Here is a 14,928-nt window from a genome sequence, read left to right as displayed (position 1 = left end):
CGAAAAAGTCATGTAGCGTATGGAATAGGTCGAAACGAATGTTGTCTAATTCCAGAAAACTATGAGGTACACTTCGTCTTTTATTTTATAGCACTTCCTATAACATCGAACTCTTTATTTCTCTGTAATATTTCCTTTAATAGTTCTTCATTTCCACTGCCCGCCTTCTGGTCCCAAATTCATTTTCTCTCCCTTCGCTTTATCCGGTTATCCAATATTCTTCCTTCTATCAGTTTCTATATCTCTTTCTCAATATTTCTCTTCTATCAACTTTTTCAACTTTCATCCGCTTAATTTCTATCTTCAACAATTCCCGGTTGTGTTCCGCTCTATCTGATCTAATCTGACTTATTTCTTCCATTCTTCTCTAAGATCTTCCTCTTCCCGTTCATCTGGTTTACAAATTGTTCCAGTATTAAAAAAATGTATGCCTAGGTATAAGAGTTTTCTAATACACTGTTGAACTATTTTACGTGCATACTTGAAGCATCTGTCAAAAATTCCCTCCTCATATTTTAATTCTTTTGCATGCATAGCAATTTAATGTCGTTGTTATCATATCAAACTTCTTTCAAAATATACCGTGTATACTTTATTCTATTTCCTTCGCTCTTCAGTCATCTCTATCATCTCTCCTGTAATTCATGATTTCTTCATTCTTTTCATATTTATCGTTTCTATTGTTCCTTTACAACAGTTATCTTTTCCCTTTGAAGATGTTGCCAGTTTTTTTAAGAGTTCCCAGCCTCATATCCTCACTCACTAAAAGTGAATTGTTTCCATGGTTTTTATATTCCCGTTGTAGCATTCTCATCCCATTTTATCATTCTCCTCTTTTATCTACTCCTAGTGCATTTACATTTGGTTGGTACCACTGAGTCCAAACCTGTATCAGGGAAACTGCAACGTTGGTGTTCTTAATGCAATTTCTCACAATAATGTATTCTAATCGGTGCCTTCCTAAATCTCCAGACTTTTCCTTCATGCACTCCTTATCAACGCATGTGATGAAATTTGCGTTATGTGTCAGAACCCTTTTCCATGATAAAAACTCGATTGGCCATTTCTTGCTCTTGAATCTTTCACCTAACGTCATATTCGCTCGGACTTGCATTCCAATCTAACTTCACCATCGAGTGTTTTCTTCTACCAGCGTTCCCGATTATTTCCTTCTGTAAAAGTGTAACTATCATCTATCGATTGCTTCTTATCTTTGACGGATCGTCAGGATGTATGCCTGAATTACAAATAGATTGTAGGCTCTAATTTTCTCGTTGTTAATAGTATATACTATATGTATGAAGTCACTCAGTTTCTTAATATTTACTCCCTTATTCTAATTGTAAGTTCAGTTCCTCGACTACCCTAAGTTTACGCTCCCAACCGATATTGCATGGTAGTTACGTTTCCAGTAGTCATACCATTAACTCCATTACTGTATCTCGCTTCACACGCATGGCCTACAAGTCTGTGCAACTCCTTTGTCGAACTTTTATTTTCCTAGTCATAGCGTCCTAGAACGTTGGCATTTTTAACGGTTAAGGCTCTTTTCTGTTTTCTTTGTTCGGAGTTTTTGATTGATTTGATTTAATTATTTTACTCTGGCTGATTGCGCAATTTCTAACCGCTGCCGGGCACGGCTTCTTTCCAATTGGTTTCGCTTTTTTATTTCAAGATTGATTTCTCTCTTGTCGGGAAGATGTATGAGTTGTATTACATTTCTCAGCAGTGTAGCAACATAAGAACATAATTTTAATAGGAGTCCCCTTGTTGTCCGATGAGCCAAATCACTGAGAAATAAGCTCAGTAAGCACTTTCGTAAGGCTCCTAACCGTTGATCTACATGGCAAAAATGCTCAAACATGAAGCAATCATTAGATTGATTACTCCTAATATCGTCACCACCATTACATCTATATGCATCATTGGTATGAGAAGGCCTTCCCATCCAGTGAAGACAGTAGTTGATGGTAAAGAGTTATACATGTATCGTTAGCTTTTGAACCTAAATGCAAAAATAAGGCATAATGTTGATTTTGATAAAAGTTGGAATGACTATCAAAATGATTCGGTGGTTTAGTAAATCGCTCCTCTGATTACCGTTATGTCCCGCGTTGAGATTAGTGTATTCTTAGGCGCCTCTAAGAAAAGCGGATTTAATGTCTTTCTGGTAGTAGTAGTTTTGAGGGGAGGCGACCGACAGGTGAGGTCATTTGCGCCATAGGGGATGGACAGGAAAGGATGAAGGGTGGAGAGAAACCCGGCGTCGGCATTAGCCTACTCTTGACGAAAGGCGCCAAGGGGTCCGCAGCTTAACGTCCCATCCGACGGACGGCGTACTCACTCAAAGTGCCCTCCACAAAGCACCTCAAGTAGGGATCGAGATACCTTTGAAAAATATGCAACACCGCCGGGATTAGAACCCGGGCCCTCTGGATGGGAAGCCAGTACGTTAGCCCCCGCACCATCTCGATCCCCTTAATGCCTTTCTGGTTGCCGTAATTTTAGCGTCGGAGATATAGAAAAAAGAGCCATCACTCCATTTTAACGCCTAGCGTTATTTTGGGGAGGTTAGAAAACTTTAAAAAATAACTGCTCTAGTTGCCCTTTATTTAATTACTTCGCCCTTTGAACCGATAGCGACTCTTATAGTTGTCCACATGTGTGCCAACGTATTCTCGACTTACGGCTATTGTGACTTTGAATGCTCTTTTACAGTTCGTACACGTGAAGATATTGTTTTTCAATGTATTCATTGTTCTCCAAATTATTTATTACTTGCCTTCTGCTTTTTTTCTTACAAACTTTGTTGGGTGAGATACATTAAAGTAAATATTCTGATGATCAACTTTCTTTAAAATTTACTCCCGTTCTTTGACGCCGCCGTTGTAGCTTTCTATTTGTGCAATATTGGTTTTATCCAATGCTTGCTGAATACTCGGAAGATGGCTGCATTCGATAGTTACTCGCGTTTTGTGAAGGAGAGAAGCTAAAACCCGCTCTTCTTTAAGGCTCCTGCAGCCAGCTTTATGTCCTCTAATTTTGAAAATTTAACTTAACCTTCGTCTGTCTCGAAAATCTCATTTTGTTTTCATTGTTTCTCATCCCATATCTATTACAATGGTATTTTTAAAGCACTCAGTAACGATTGCAACTCCTTGGCAGACTGGCAAAATATTACTTGATCACTCGCAAATCTAGCTGATTTTATGAATATCTCTCAGACTTTTAGTCCTATCTCCAACTCTTCCCGTGCATCTTTTAACATTTCCTCTGCGTATGCCTTGAAAATCACGGGTGATAATGAACAACCCCTCCTTATTCCCCATCATGACATGCTTATTCCGACTCTATATTCACCAAACGCACCTGAGTACTATGTATAGGTGGGGGATTATTCGCCTATTGTCTGTCTAATGCAGAAAAATTAGCATCGTATCTTCCCGATTTTATCGTATGGAAAAGAAACTTGGATATACCCGGGTAAGAATAGTGTTTGTCGCATAAATGGGATAGGTTAGGGAAATATGGTTTGGGTTTAAAATAGGATAGAGACATCGAGCGAAAAAATAATGTTAAATGATCGAAGGTGGGTTCGTTGCACCGATAATAGAAATGTATGAAAGAAGTGTGTTTAGCTGGTTTGGTCATATTGACAGCATTACAGAGAGTCCAATCTTAAAAAAAGGAAAGTGGATGGAATTGGAAGCGATAGACCAAATAAGTTATGAATGAATGTGGTCGAAGAGTTTCTCAAGTTATAGAATATTCATGGTTGCAAGTATTGAAGAGTGGAACAATGTATTAATTTAACTAAGGCAAAAGAGGTTGGCACAAATTGATCGTTTTAGAATAGCTTTTTAGACGGGGGTAAACTTTTTTAAATACATTTTTAAAACCAGACTGCTGTACTTTATACTTGAATACTTTTAAAAACGAACCAATAGTTAGGCTAAAATAACTGTAGGTGAACAATAAGACTACCTAAATTACACATCAAGTGATTGGTTAATAAGTAAACGTTGGAAATAATCAGATTATAATTAGATTAAAAAATATTGGTTGATTCAGAATCACTGGCTCATATTCTTGCTGATTACCAGTAAGTACTTGTACACTATACTAGCGTCCCACAATGTATTTCCATGTAATTGTAGAGACGAGTAACTGAGAAAACGAGTATGTAAATGTTTTCTAGAGTTTCCCTTATTTTTCTTTTCAGTTGTAATATGAGTCCAAAAATAAACCGAAGTTATCACTTTTAAGTTATTATTTAAATGTGCAACACCCAATGGATGTGTTACGAACAGAATTTGAGGTAATATATAAGATTTTCTCGCTATTAGACCAAGAGGCAAATGAGCTGGCCAAATGAACAGGGAAATATAAATAATTATCTGTTAGACAGCCTCATCATATTCGATTACTGGTGGGTAATGCAAACCGCTTGTTTTTGATTCTCTTACATCTGAACCCATCGTTATTTTATGCGTTCTTGTCATATTTTTCTTTTTCGCTCGTAGTTACTAATTACTATTTTTCTGGTAATGCATATAATTCATTGACTCATAATGTATTACATAGACGCACATAAAAATTTCAATCCGTATTTTTGTTATGTTTATCCATGATGCTAAAAATACGATTTTAATCAAGTATTATTACCGCAAATTAATACAATATTGACATTCAAGCTGGCAAAAGTGCCTCTTTATATTCTAGAGTTTTTTGGTGTTCTCAGGGGCCCGTGGGTTGTCTTGATCGGCCAAAGGTACGCCGAAATAAGTGTCACATTTTAGCGGAAGCTCTCGGAATACTATTCGATCTTGTATAGATAATGGCTACATAAACGCGCATGAAAATGTCTTGAGTCCTTATGGGACCTTCTCGGATAAATTAAAAGAGGTCTCTATGTTCACTTATACAGACAGAACAAAATTGCAATGGTGAGTCTCTGTGTATGTAAGTGTATGTATGTACATAATGCATATGTATGTTATATCGACATTTGCAAAAATATGTTAAAGTTTCTTAAACATTTTTGTAAGTTCTACAACCTTATAGGAAATTCTCTATTAGCTAGTCCGACAGACTACTTGAAATATTCAGGAAAATTGATTAATTTGAATAAGTCAATCCCTGGGTCACAAAATCTAAGTCTGAAGAGGAAACTAAATCTTTTATTATTGATTTAGCTACATTTAAGTGGAAAATAACTCATTTGGTCCCCGAAAAAGGGGAATTAAAAATTTTCTCATAGTGTTAATTATGGAATTCCATGCATTTCGGCAAATTTCCCCGCCGCTGTCATATTATGAGTGGAATTTCGAGTGATATTCTTTGGTCTTCAGCCCGATCGAGCTGTAACACATGCACGCATTCTGCACGTTGCTTACGTTGGATTGACAATACAGCTGTAGTATAAATGTAATTTTTGTAATTCTCTCCGTAGTGAACGAAAACTTCCTGATTTTCCCAATGGGCGAATGAGCATTGATTTGACCACATAATTTATCATGAGTGTTCTGCGTATAAAAATATTTCCAATAGTCTCATACGAATTTCAAAATATATTTCGGTTATCATGTTGAAGAAGTTGAGTTCCTCAAAAGCGTTTTTGGCAAGATTCTCTGTGAGAAAACGACCATATTGTTTTACTAAATTTTCTCAAAGCCATAATATCTTAATCACAATGAAACCAGATCACGTAAAGGAATTTGGTGATTGAGAGAATCATTGCACTTTGCGTCTAAACTTGCAATTTAATGAGCGCATATATTATTAATATATACTTATGACATAGTGCAATATAAAAGTCTATGAATGCTGCGTGTTCTTTAGGCCGGATGATTTATATGTAGGATGATTAAGTATTCTTACTGACGACAACGAGAAAATTTACCGCCAAATTGTCTAAAAATGTAATTGGCCATACACAGCTGTTCACGGCATGACTTGGGAAGAGTATTCTCGTGTGAGTGAGGAAGAGAGGCGAATGGAATGTATTAAGGAGAAGTTAAATAATAACACATTCATTATTAGAGAAAATAACGAGGAAGTTTTCTGTCAACTGAGAAAATTAAAACAGACGACTAAGGAAACGTAGGGACGCAGTTTGGATATCGGCTATATGCCTGCCTTTGATATGGGTACGTCGGATTGGGAATGAGCCGTTGCGGTGGGTGGTGGTAGCTGCAAGAACTTGAAGTGAATGAATCGTATAATGCATTGAAAATCCTGGCAACTGTATAAATTGGTGCAAGGTCAATTTTGTGTTTGATATTACTTTTAATTTCACCATCATCTTCAACCGGCTCGTTGGTCTAGGGGTATGATTCTCGCTTAGGGTGCGAGAGGTCCCGGGTTCAAATCCCGGACGAGCCCAGTTTTTTATTTCTTTCGAAGTCCTTTTTTCTATGTCATTTACTAATGGACATAATTACTTTTTTGTCTAAGACGTTTCCATTTCATTCTGCACCATATCAAAATAAATTAATCCATATGAGTACTTTCGCTCTCAGTTCACTCTATAAGCAATTTCTGTTTTGTTTTAACCCTTAAAGAAAACTCATTTTCATATAGATAAATAGAAGTCTTTATTTGGGCGAAATTGAGACCAAATGGTCCCTTCTTCCATATGTCCCTTCCTTCTTCATGTATGGAGTACCTAATGAGCTCGCAAGATAGTGTTTGGCAGGAGATGTTTGGTTATCACTCTGAGGCAAAGTTTTGGGTGACTGTGTTACGTTCAAAAAGATCATGTTAAATTGCAATTGGTTTTTCAATAGATTGAATAACATTGCCGAAGATTAAACTGATTATTTATTTATCTTTAAGCATTATTCACACGCAGCAGTAGCGCCAATTTATAGTATAGGAATTTCTTGCGATCCAACTCCAAATTGCCTTATGCATCATCCCTCGCTAAAGTTCTTTCTAGGTCTCCTCCTTCGTCTAATATTCCTTCCTTCAAGAGATTGAGTCCTGTCTTCTTTATGCCTCAATAAATGTATAATTTATTTTTATCTTAATTAACAATTACTCGGCGATTTGCTATTTTAAGAAAAGGATTCATGAACAAGACATTGCATCAAAATATCGTAGTATGCCAGGGAAATCGCTGTTTTAATTTGAGGTTAGAAACATGAAGCGTGTTCAATAGTGAAATGAACATTTGCTATACTGGTGCAGTTTATAAGTAATTACAGAGACTCGAAAATTGATTTTTGGATGGCGGGATTGGCATTTTGTCAGGTCATAATGTGTAACCATGACATATCCAATTTAATGTTCTTTACAGGTATATATCACTTAATGGACGAAAGCATCATCATCATCGAAGTTAATCTATCTTCTAATTTTAGATTAAGGATGTTCGAAGAGCGGCTATGTACTAAGGGCGGATTCAACTGGGGCCGCCATCCCTCATGTTCCTTATTAATACTTGGTAATAATTTGGCTCTAATTAAATTTAAAATAAATATTACATATAAGTCCGGAAACAAAAATTTTGAATGCCTTCCGCTCTAAAACATAAAATTACCTTGTAGGACGCATTGTGTTTTTTCAATTATTGTAATTCATCTCAACCTTAGCACGAATATGAATTTTCTTTGAAGCGGATATGGTGATGGAAATATTATTGCCCATTTTTGAAAATGACCTCACTTATAAGTTTTGTAGGTCAACTACTGTAATTGAACGCAATGATGTGAACTTTCTATAATTGTCCCTGCCTAATTTTTTCCTCCAGGTCTACGTATCTTTTCTTTACCTTCTTTTTAGCCAAAACCCTAATTATCTTCTTCCTTCTGCCCCGCTAATCTAAAATTCTTCTTTTCGCCTCGGCCTATAACTGGCCATATAATTGATATCAGTGTCTTGGTAAAACTCAAAAATACAGTTACGGGAACCTGTGTATGATGATGCCCTTTATCGATAGTAACAACAAATTACACCAGAGCAAAAATGGATCTTGAAAATGTAGATGTTTGGTCTTTCTAGACGTATCCTTGAACTTCAAAATTCGTTGCAAAGCAATACTTAAGTAGATAGTTTCTTATATTTCAAAACATCATTCGACAGAGTTTCTCAAAGCTATTGATACGCAAGGTCAGAGTTGTACTTGATTGATGAGAAATGCACAACGGGATTGGTGACTCCTTATCTTGCCTTAAAAAAAATAGTGATGTCTTGAGTTCAAAAGAGGTGGATAACGTTCGGCGTGCCACAAAAAAGTGCGATAAGATAAGTTTCTATATATGCGTCAAAGGCTTGATTCTTCACGTAATTAACAAAATTAGATTAATGTGTAATGACTCAGTGATATAATAAGACGTAACGGTTCCAGCTGATGGGATAGTTACTCTCTCGTGAATTAGACATTGAGTCGTACTGGTGCAAAGAGTGGGAATTTGAATTAATCTTAGCAAAAACACGGTAATGTTTAACCTAATGGGAATAGATGGAGAAACCGTCTATTGTCGACAAAGGTTTTCAATGATATGACGACTGTTATTTTCTTGAGTATATTTAATGTGAACTTCCATTTCGTAACTTCTTTAGTTTAATGAGATTGGTGTGAGCCGTCATTAGTTCTGCATCATTTATTAGACATCAGTTTCATACCTATTTTATTTTGTGTGAAATTGTACAATAATAACTGATACTGGTAACGAAGGCAGTTGTCAACTATGCGATTGCTAACTCTCTTTATGTTCAGCAATGAGCAAAGCGAAAGGAGGAGTCAAGTTGCTAGCGAGCGAGGAGTTTCATTCGTACGAATTAGCTTGTCTCGTTTTTTTAACGCTCAGTGGTGCAACTGTGGTCCAAATGAAAGAAAAAAATGCCGCCTGGGGAAGTGTGTCAAGCGTGATGGTGTGTGTGTGTGTGCTAGCGTGCATTTGTCGCTAGTTGTTACTCCAACCTTTTCTCCATCTCTTCTCTCTCTATCTCCCTTACTCACCCGTCACCCTTGTATAGGATAGCGACTGAGCTATTGAATTCTTCTCCCTGCGGGAAGCCTTTCATTGTCGGCAATCAAAAACAATCGGCAAACGCTGCAAACCGACCGCTGCAGCCGCGCGCGTGGCTCTCGGATTTTTCCGTTCATTTCTGTTGTTCTCTGAACCACTTTCCCCAATCCTTCTGCGGGCGAGGTTCCCATTGCTTGGAAAATCTGTTTTTCCTCCTGATTCAATGCAAGACTGAAATTATTAAATAAATTCAGATCCGCATGTTTCAGCACCGAGGTCTCGCAGATTATTCGTACTCCTACATACATTGGTCGCTTGGATCATGCATATAAAATTCGGGAAATAGATGCCAGGACTAGCCGACTCAAGGACTCCTTCTTCCCACGGACAATACGGGATAGCAACTGTAGGATTATAGATAGTAAAAATTCCACTTGCCACCCTCAGTGTCTAAAAAATAATTAGTTCTACTTAAATGCATGCTCCTCCACTAACCTTATGTGTTTTGTTATAATAACCCATTCTTTCCGCATGACATCATTCGTGTTCTGTTAATCTGTTTTTAAGTTTCCCTTTCAGTCCCTCTTCCCTCCCGGCGGGGGGAAATTCCTGCTACCTGCAACGTTGGGTCGAATTCCCTTCCTTTTACTGTCTCTTCTACATCTACATCTACTCAATACCCCGCAAGCCGCCGCAAGGGCGTGTGGCGGGGGGTGCTAGGACACCACCCATAATTTAGAAAAGAAAAAAAAAATCGCATGCAATAACGAGAAAATCATATATAAAAAAAAACATGGCATACATTCATGCATGAACACTTACACCCCACACACATGCAAACACTCAAACTACCAACTAACATACACATGCACCTGAAAGTATACCTAACATCTCTATAGTGTTTAATTTTGTTCCGACTTGTAAATTCAAAGTTTTTAATATTTCTAAAGTGACTTCGGTTTCTTGCTATTATGATTACTGATTGTTCGGGGAAAGAATGAGTATTTGTACCTATCTGTCTTGGAATCTATCTCCCTTAGTTTATCTTTGTGGTCTGATCTACCTAAGTAGTGTGGGGCCATTATAATTCCTTCAGTGTCATATTTAAACTCGTTTGTTCTGAACCTTTCTAAAAGTCTAAGCCTCGCTTGTTCTCTCCGCACTTCAAGTGGTTCCCAGCCTAAATTCCCTAAGAGACCTGTCACACTTGTGTTTTTATCATAACAATTTTTAACGAATCTAGCGGATTTTCTCTGGACTTTATCTAATTCTTTTTGCCAAATTTTCTCCCACGGATCCCAAATACTTGCGGCATATTCCAAATGAGGTCTAACTAGAGCAAAATAACACCTCTCTTTAACTTTTTCATTACATTTCCCCACCACCCGTTTTATGAAGCCAAGTTTCTTTAAAGCTGATCCGCATATTGTCCTGATATGTGCTCCCCATGAAAGGCGTGGTGTTAGAACAACCCCCAAATATTTAACTTGATTTGCCGTAGTCAATACTGAACCCTCTATTTTGTAGTTTATATCCTGATCCTCGCTTCCTTTATTCCAAAATTTCAAAACTGCACATTTATCTATATTAAGTGTTAATCCCCATTTATTGCACCATCCCGAGATATTGTCTAAGTCTCTAGAGAGTAGCTCGCGATCTAGTTGGCTCCTTATTTCCCTGTATATCACCGTGTCGTCAGCAAATAACCTTAGATTGCTACTAACGTGTGTGCTTAAGTCATTTATGTATATTAAGAACAGAAGAGGCCCTATTACACTTCCCTGGGGGACGCCCGAAGTAACATCTCTCTCCGTTGAGCACAACCCATCTATGACTACTATTTGTTTGCGGTTTGACAAGAAGTCCCTAATCCAATTAATTATTTTCTCATTGATCCCATAGTATTTAAGTTTGTGTAACAATTTATTGTGTGGGACTTTGTCGAAGGCTTTTTTGAAATCCAGGAATACTGCATCGACTTGGGTGTTGTTTTCTCCCGATCTAAGTATATCGTGAATGAAGAGACCAAGTTGTGTTTCGCAAGATCTGCTTTTCCTAAATCCGTGCTGGTTGTGGATTAGTATTTTCCTACTATCAAGAAATTTCATAATGTTAGTGACAATAACGTGTTCCAATATTTTACAAGAGATCGATGTTAAAGAAATGGGTCGGTAATTGGTTGGTTTATCCCTATCGCCGCCTTTATAGATGGGAGTTATATGGGCTAGCTTCCAGTCGCGAGGCACTGAGCCTTCTTCTATCGATTTTAGAAAAACAATATGTAAAAATGGGGCAATGTCGTCAGCTAATTCCTTTAATATTCTAGCAGGTATTTCTTCCGGACCAGGTGCCTTGTGTGCTTTGATACTACGGAGCAGATGTACTATTCCCTGCTTGGTCAGTGTAAGATCGCTCATGTGTTCCCCGGGTGGGTGTGGAGGATCGTTTGGTGCGTTTGTGTTTTTGTTGTAGACGCTCTGGAAAAAATGGTTTAAAATATTTGCCTTTTTCACGCTATCTGTAATGATTTCTCCATTTTCCGTCTTCAAAGAGTGAACAGTGGGACGTTTACCCTGTATTTCCCTAACATAGGACCAGAATGACTTTGGATTTTCCTCAAGATATTCGCTTAGCATTTTAGATTTAAAAGAGTGTAGTGCTGTGCGCATAATACTTTTCGTCTTACTACGACATTCTTTTAGTAGCTGTTTGGTTGTATTCACAAAACTTATATCGTCACTTTTTAAACTCTTTTTGAAATTTGACTGTAGCTTTCTTTGCCTTCTTAATGCCGATCTGACTTCCCCGTTGTACCATCTAGGTTCCTTACTGTCGCATTTGAGTTTGGACGGGATGTACGTCTTTATTCCTTCGCGTAAAATATTTAAGAAATAATTCCAAGTGTTCTCTGTATTTGTTGTCAGTGTTTTTGTCTTGTATTCCGGTAATTTTATCTTTAAATATTCTCTTAGTCCGTTAAAATTTGCCTTGTTGTATAGGTATATTTTACGCTTTTCTTTGTTTATTTTGACGAACTTAGTTTTTAACTCCACAAGAATAGCCTTATGGTCACTGATTCCGTCTATTATTTCAATGTTAGTAATGATTTCGGGCATAGAAGTCGCAAAGATGTCTAGTATGCTTTGGCCCCTTGTTGGTGATTTAACTATTTGTTCTAAGGAGTGTTTTGTGAATATATGAAGGAGTTCTTGGCATGAATCTCTGTTTTTGGCAGATTTTCCCACGCAGTAGTTTTCCCAGTCAATTGACGGTAGATTTGTGTCACCAGCGATTATAGTAATACTGTTGCTTTGTCTGCTGCTGATAGTGGATATTTGTTCGTCGAGCTTGTGTAGGACATCTGTGTTAGAAACTGGGGGTCTATAAAATGAACACACGTATAGGCTTCTGCCGTTGTAGTCCTTAATGTTGCACCAAACGCTTTCTATGTCATCTACGTCGCATTCATATCGTTGGCTACTAAGATGTGACTTTACTGCAATGAATACTCCCCCACCCAACCTATTTGGTCTGTCCCTTCTGTAAATTGTGAAGCCGTTTGGAAAAACCTCATTGTTTGCTATATCTCCCGTGAGCCAACTTTCTGTTCCAACTACTATGTCTGCGTTTGTACTGACAAAAATATGTTCAATATCCGATATTTTGTTTCTAATGCTACGGCAATTTAATGTTATAATTTTAATATGGCTAATAACTTCTTGTTTTTCGGTTTTATGTACGCTAACAAAACTGTTTTGAGACGATTCGTGGTGAACAGAGACAATTACATTCACTTGCATTGCTATCTGTTATGTATGTAGAGGCACCAATTTTATTAAATTTACGTGGGTTATATGTTGTTTTAACGCAAGTGCTTGTTTGTTCAATATTTTTGGGGATTTGAGAGGCATTACCTGAACTGAATTGACAAAAAGCGCTGGATTCTACTTTATTTTTCCCAATATATGACCTACGCTCTTGCCTTTTAGCTATGCTAAACCCTCGACACGTGTTCGTGTAACCTACGCGCTACCAACTGCGATGCCTCGGCAGTATAATGGACCCCGGAGCGATTAAGGGGTACCCGACACGATGAGAGGACGGGCCTCAGATCAACGAAGTCCGCTCCGATTCCCCGGCAAAATCCCAGCAATCTCTCATTTAAACCCTCAATGCGGCTCCAAACGAGCCTTCCGCGGTCTGAACGCGGCACAATACTACATATACTTAATTTAATTGGGACCTTAAACTCTGCCTCGACTCGTTTCACCTCCGAGTGCATCTCCTTAAAGGAGCGCAGGATCTCTTCAGATCCACGTTCCGAGGCGTCGTTTGTCCCGACATGAGCCACAATGCGTAGCTTGGAGCAGCCCGTATTACTGACGGCCGCCTTCACCGCCAGCGTCGCCTGGGTAATTTAGGTAAAATCTACCTTTCAAAATTTTAATATACTAATTACATATTTATTTTGCAATTGGCTTTAAATCAGCCGTGTAACATAGGCGTGTACCTGTAAGCCTTCCTGAAGATCTTACCTCGCCTCGGGCGTGAATGTATTGATGTGAATATTTTCAGTGAAAAAGGTTATCGCGAAATGGTATGACTGTATAACTACGCAGTGACAGTAAAAATGAGCATAAAACTCGATTGGTTTTTCACAATACCTGTTATTTTTTACGACCTGGGTTTCGTTGAATTGCTACACCATCAGGTGATATGATCTACATCATCTACATCTACATAATACCCTATGCAGCTGCACGCTAAACACCTATCGAAACTACATCATCAATTACGATCCATCCATGAATGAAGCCTACCAAAATATATATATCTCTTACGTAAAGGATTTAACATATATCAGTAAATAAAACATTTCTTTTATTTTGGGAAAGTTCAACTTTTATAGGTACATGAAAGTACTATGATAAATGATCTCATATATAATCTCATGATGGAACTTTAAAACTTTGAATTCGCTGGTAATCTTCAATTAATTGTGTGATCACCAGTTTATGGGGCGTTGTCAATATGGAATAAGTTCAGTGATTAATACTTTTACCACTCTACAATGAAACATAAACGTGACTAATAAGCGATGAATCGTAAATACTAGATTAGCTGCGTTAACTGCAGACCGTTAATCTAATCTCGAGAGTGGCCAGAATCATTTTCTTTATAGAATAAAGATGTGTCACGGGATCTGACAGAAGCTGGTGCCGACGCATAACACAATACAAGAGAGCAATTAAAAATTACATGCATAAACATGTCTAGTATTGCCATGAAAGTTACCCGATGGAATTACTAATGAATTAGGAGGAATGGCACAAGAGCTATTACCAATTAGTAATCTCGGTAATGAATAATTATTACTATGTATATCTAGTTCAGAATGTAAAGCACTATTGATCATTTTAGCTTCATTTATCATATATTACATTTTGAATGTCATACAATTAATTTCCTTCTGCAAATATGTCAGTTCAAGTAGTCCTTACATAATTAAAACGTAACTATGTAATTTGGCACACTTAAAAAAAGTCCATGCTCATAAACCTGAATCGAAGGAGACCTTTCGTAAGCTTTAAGGTAGTACTAAAGAAGATTATTTATTCACATTTTCAGCGAGCACCATCTTCATGTGATCAATAATTCCACGAACCTTCTAATCATCATAATTGAGATTAAGATCAAATAATATATTTCTCCAAATTTTAAAAACAATTAGACCCAGGCAAGAAATTCAGTCCAGCCAATTTTAGTTTAATAAATACGATTGTGTAGACGAATGGCATATCGGTTCAAATTTTCAATATACAAAATTCATTTTCAATCTTGATCAAATTAACGGAATCGGGCGTCATTTAGTGTACTTTCCTCAGTTTAAATAAGGAAAAGACTCATTTCGTTTTCCACAGAACCTACAATTTTGTACGACCCAAGTTTCATT

At 37.5% G+C, this 14,928-nt stretch overlaps 1 non-coding gene across 1 annotated transcript; it reads left to right on the top strand.

Moving 5' to 3' along the window:
• Positions 1–6,312: 6,312 nt before the first annotated feature.
• Positions 6,313–6,384, top strand: TRNAP-AGG (transfer RNA proline (anticodon AGG)). Its single transcript has one exon. It is a non-coding gene; the product is annotated as a tRNA-Pro (tRNA).
• The last annotated feature ends 8,544 nt before the right edge of the window (positions 6,385–14,928 follow it).

Source organism: Hetaerina americana, unplaced genomic scaffold (genome assembly GCF_022747635.1).
Source record: "Hetaerina americana unplaced genomic scaffold, ioHetAmer1.1.p SCAF_10, whole genome shotgun sequence".
NCBI classification, from domain to species: Eukaryota; Metazoa; Arthropoda; class Insecta; order Odonata; family Calopterygidae; genus Hetaerina; species Hetaerina americana.
The sequence above is the reverse complement of the archived record's forward strand: the minus strand, read 5'-3'. Positions and strand labels throughout refer to the sequence as shown.